Genomic DNA, 6,000 nt, shown 5'->3' on the forward strand with positions numbered 1-6,000 from the left:
ATAGCTGAATTGTCCAAATTAACTCAGTGCCTTAGAGAGATAAAAGACTGGATGAGCTGTAATTTTCTGTTATTAAACTCCGATGAGACAGAAATACTACTTATAGGTCCAAAAACCAGTACACAGAAACTCTCACAACTTAACTTCCATTTAGAGGGACGTACTGTTACTAGTAGCTCAACAGTGAAAGACCTGGGTGTTATATTAGACAGCAACTTGTCTTTTGAAAATCATATCGCCCATACCACAAAAACAGCCTTCTTCCACCTTAGAAACATTGCAAAGCTAAGAAACATCCTGTCTATATCTGATGCTGAGAAGCTAGTTCATGCTTTCATGACCTCTAGACTAGACTATTGTAATGCATTATTAGGTGGTTGTCCTGCATCTTTAATAAATAGGCTACAGTTAGTCCAAAATGCAGCAGCCAGAGTTCTCACTAGGACAAGAAAGTATGACCATATAACCCCAATTTTATCATCTCTACACTGGCTACCTGTTAAGTTTAGAATTGATTACAAACTGCTGCTACTTACTGTACGTACAAGGCTCTTAATGGTTTAGATCCCATGTATCTAACTAGTCTTCTAAAACGTTACAATCCTTTATTCTCTCTGAGATCACAAAACCCAGGACTTCTGGTAGTTCCCAGAATATCAAAGTCCACTAAAGGTGGTAGAGCGTTTTCTTATTTAGCTCTCAAACTTTGGAATAGTCTTCCTGATAGTGTTCGGGGCTCAGACACACTTTCCCAGTTTAAATGTAGATTAAAAACTCATCTCTTTAGTCAGGAGTACACATAATACATCTCATAATACTGTGCACTATTATATCTTTAATTAATTCATTCATTCATTCATTTTCTACCGCTTATCCGAACTTCTCGGGTCACAGGGAGCCTGTGCCTATCTCAGGCGTCATCGGGTTTCGAGTCAGGTTACACCCTGGACGGAGTGCCAACCCATCACAGGGCACACACACACTCTCATTCACTCACACACTAGGACAATTTTCCAGAGATGCCAATCAACCTACCATGCATGTCTTTGGACCGGGGGAGGAAACCGGAGTACCCGGAGGCACGGGGAGAACATGCAAACTCCACACACAAGGCGGAGGCGGGAATCGAACCCCCAACCCTGGAGGTGTGAGGCGAACATGCTAACCACTAAGCCACTGCGCCCTCCACTATTATATCAGAATTGCAAATTTTATGAACAGCAGATATGTTAATTCCTCTCCATTGCTTCTCTCTTCTACCCATCCCGAGGCATCCAGAAATTATACCAGCCCTGATCGTCTTCCGTTCGATGAAGATTTTGGACCACTGAGATGAGGCTGACCCAGCAAACCCTGAGCCTTCCAGAGATCTACCAGCTACACTTATATTCTGCTATACTAAAAAGATGTGAACTCCATGTGATCTTTTGCATCTATACAACATTTGTTATACTGTATATTTATAATCACACCCTCCAGTGTCACCCATATGAGGATGGGTTCCCCTTGAGCCAGGTTCCTCTCAAATGCGTGACTGTCACTCTCAATGTGTGACACTTGACACCCCTGCATGACATCAAAATTTTAACTTGCCGGCTACAGCAAACCAAAAATGTCTGCTTCTGTGTGTCGGATTTCGCAAGTCGGCAGTTATGCACATATTTTGAGCAACAAAAAAATGAAACAGTTTATTTTAATGTTACAAGAGCATCATGATCTTAGAATTTAGAATTACATTTTTTAAAAGAAAAACTAACTAACTAAAATAAAATAAATTTAAATGAAATATTTATTTTCCAAGTCTACAAGGAGCCACAGCAGAGGGATGAAAGAGCCACAGTTAAGTGGATGGAAATTAATCAAAAATAAATACCAGGCTGATTGTTTATAATCTGTACCTGGAAGCCTTGGGAAGGCTAGAAGAAAGCACCTTGTTGGCCTTGCTGGGCTAAGCTAGCTCACTTGGTCTGGGAACATGTAAGATTGTGTGTGCACCCACATTGCAGCATGGTGATTGTTGAATGTTTAGATAGTGAGCTAGTTTTCTTTTGTTGCTGTTTGTTAGTTAGGCTAGCAAATTAAAATACAAAGTAGAGTGGACTATGTCTTTGTGGTCTGTGTCAGGCTAGGCCATTGGACAGACTCAAATGCAGGACGCAAATGCAGTAACAAACTAATAGCAGGCTGATGGAAGTTTGGTCAAGGCAATGAAATGAGCCATTTTGGAGAATCGGTCCACCCCAGAGAGGATGGTGGAATGCCCAGCCGATGATGGAAAGCCAGTAACAAAGTCCATGGATATGTGAGTCCAAGGACATATGGTAACTGGGAGAGGATGGAGCAGGTCAGCCAGAGGAACTCTGGGCATCTTCTGCTCTTAGGATCCAAGATGGCGCCGGTGAGGTCGGCTGCTGCCGTGACTGCTCCAGTTACACTTGTCTTTTTTTGTTTATTTTATATATTTATTTACATAGATACCGTTCTATTTGTACAAGATGGTCATCATTAGATATGACAGAGCTACTCTTATATCTATTGTTGTACAATCCACTCACTTTTTGCCACTTTTAAACACGGACCCATGCTGGCAGAGCGAGGTCCTAAGGAAGAATAAAGGACGCGACCCGCACAAGTGTGCACGATGGAAACGAGCCGGCATCAGGAATGGGCTGAGAGCACGCGCACACTGCACTCCCTTACCTAGTATCCTGTGAGCCAATGTCCAGTTTCTGAATTTCCCTCCATCTTCACTTATTTTCTGCACAACCTTTTTTGCATTATGACAATTTAACTCTGCACTGTCACTTTAACTCTGGACTTGCACTTTATACACACCATACTTTACATGGACACTTTAAGGACAATCATTAAAACCATACTCATTTATGTGTATATATATATATATATATATACATAGCTTTTATATAGTTTATACTTTTTATTTATCTACTGTACCTCCGTTTTATTTTTATCCTTAATTCCATTCCTTTTATGCTTGAATACCGGACAGACATAAAAAAAGCATTTCACTGCATGTCGTACTCTGTATGTATGTGTATGTGACAAATAAATTTTGATTTGATTTGATTGCTGAGCACAAACAAGACAAACAGTCACAAATTCCGGGACATCTTTCTTGACCAATGGCCACCAGAAGCACTGCTGGAGTATAGACAAGGTGCGCACAGTGCTGTGTAAGAACAGGCAAGAGCTATAGCAACAGGACTTGAGAGTGGAAATGACTGGAGGAATGGAATAACCAAAAAGACTGGAGACAGCTTTCTGTACCCTCCTCTCGATGCGAGGCAAAGGGCCCTGACCATGACGGAGGAAGTAAGGATGTGTACCACAACAGGTTCTTCTTTTTCCATTGGGAACCATCGGGATTGGGCATCAGGCGTAGCATTCTTAGAACCCGAGAGGTAGAACAGGGTGAAGTTAAACCGTCTAAAAAAAAGACCCTGGCAAACTTGCATGGGATTCAAATGCTTGGCTGAGTGAAGGCAAGGCAAGGCAAGGCAAGTTTATTTGTATAGCACATTTCATACACAGAGGTCATTCAAAGTGCTTTACATAGAAATTAGAAAACAGTTTATAAAAGAGAAAAAAAAAATATATGAAAAATAAGAAACACACGATAAAATCATAACAAAAACAAATAACAATTAAAGAAGTAAATAAAATAAATGTGATTTTAATAAAAACAGTTTAGATTAAAATATGTTAAAAAGAATAAAACAGGAGTAAAAGTGATTTGGATAAAAAGTGCAGTCAGTGTGAAGCAGCACAGCACTCATTCAGTAAATGCAGAGTTAAACAGATGTGTTTTTAATCTTGATTTAAAAGTGTCTACTGTTGAAGCACATCTGATCTCTTCTGGAAGCTGATTTCAGCTATAGGTGGCGTAATAACTAAATGCTGACACACCTTGTTTTGAGTGAACCCTTGGTATCTCTAACTGACCTGATCCTAATGATCTGAGTAGTCTGCTTGGTTTATATTCAATTAGCATATCTGTAATGTATTTCGGTCCTAGGCCATGAATTGATTTATAAACCAGTAACAATACTTTAAAATCTATTCTAAATGTAACTGGAAGCCAGTGTAAGGACCTGAGGACTGGAGTGATGTGCTCAGATTTTTTGGTTCTGGTCAGAATTCTGGCAGCAGCGTTCTTTATGAGCTGCAGCTGTCTAATGGTCTTTTTGGGGATCCCAGTAAGGAGTCCATTGCAATAATCCACCCTGCTGGTGATGAAAGCATGAACAAGTTTTTCTAAGTCCTGTCTTGAGAGAAAACATCTAATTCTGGCTATATTTCTGAGATGGTAGTAAGCTGATTTGCTTATCGCTTTCACATGACTACTGAAATTAAGGTCAGACTCTAAAATTACACCAAGATTTCTGACTTTATTTTGTGTCTTTAGACCCCTAGAGTCAAGGTGTGTGTTAACCTTGAGAGTTTCATCTTTATTTCCGAATACAATGACTTCGGTTTTGTCTTTGTTTAACTGGAGGAAGTTTTGACGCATCCAACTGTTAATTTCATCAATGCACTTACATAGAGAGTCAATGGGTCATTAGGGGACAGGGCTAAGTATATCTGGGTGTCATCTGCATAACTGTGGTAAGCAATTTGGTTCTTTTTCATTATTTTACCAATTGGGAGCATATACAAATTAAAGAGAAGCGGTGCAAAAATTGAGCCCTGTGGGACTCCACATGTCATGGATGTCCACTCAGATTTATGGTTACCTATGTTCACATAGTAACCTCTCCCTTTTAGGTATGATTTAAACCAATTGAGGACCATTCCAGAAAGCCCTACCCAGTTTTCCAGTCTATGTAAGAGTATGGTGTGATCTACCGTGTCAAAGGCAGCACTATGATCTAGTAGCACCAGCACTGATATTTTACCTGAATCAGAGTTTAAGCGAATATCATTTATTATCTTTATGAGCACTGTCTCTGTGCTATGATGCTGGCGGAAACCAGATTGAAAATTGTCCAGATAGCCATTTGAGTTTAAGAATTTGTTCAGCTGATTGAAAACAACCTTTTCAATGATCTTGCCTATAAAAGGAAGATTAGAGATTGGTCTGTAGTTGCTAAGTATGGTTTTGTGTAGGTTACTCTTTTTTAGGAAAGGCTTAACAACTGCCGTTTTTAGCGACTCTGGAAAAGTGCCTGTGAGCAGAGAGGTATTTACTATTTTTAAGAGGTCAGTTTCTAAGCAGTTAAGTACATTTTTGAGAAAGGATGTGGGGAGGGTGTCAAGGCTGCAAGTTGATGCTTTAAGATGTTGTACTGTTTCTTCCAGGGTTTTTATATCAATTATGTCAAATTCTGAGAAAATGACAAATTTTTGAGGCTGCTGTAGTGAGGTCTGACTGACCACATTACAATATGAGGCCGTATTGATTGCCATTCTGATATTACTGATTTTCGCAGAGAAAAAGGTTGCAAACTCATTGCATTTGTTGTCAGAGAGCATTTCACTAGGAACTTGATTTGGGGGGTTTGTTAGTGTCTCTACAGTAGCAAAAAGAGTGTGAGTGTTGTTTATGTTGTTGTTTATAATGTTTGAGAAGAAGATCTGTCTAGCTGTGCCTAGTTCTACATTGAAAGCACGAAGACTGTCCTTATAGATGCTATAATGTACTTCAAGTTTTGTTTTCCGCCACATACATTGAGCTTATCTGCATGTTCTTTTCATGCTCTGTACCGCTGTTGTGTTTCTCCAAGGTGCATTACGTCTGCCAGTGATCATCCTGACCTTTACTGGAGCTATACCATCAATAGCATCTTTAACTTTTAAGTTAAAATTTTCAAGGAGAACATCAACAGAGTCTGCTGATATGTTTGGCAACATTGATATAGCATTCATAAATACCTCACTAGTGTCTTCATTTATGAACCTTTTTTTGACATAGACAGATCTAGCATCAGTGGCAGGACAGATCAATAAATCAAAGTAAACACAGAAATGGTCAGATAGCGC

This window comes from Tachysurus fulvidraco, chromosome 5 (assembly GCF_022655615.1).
Source record: "Tachysurus fulvidraco isolate hzauxx_2018 chromosome 5, HZAU_PFXX_2.0, whole genome shotgun sequence".
Classification (NCBI taxonomy): domain Eukaryota; kingdom Metazoa; phylum Chordata; class Actinopteri; order Siluriformes; family Bagridae; genus Tachysurus; species Tachysurus fulvidraco.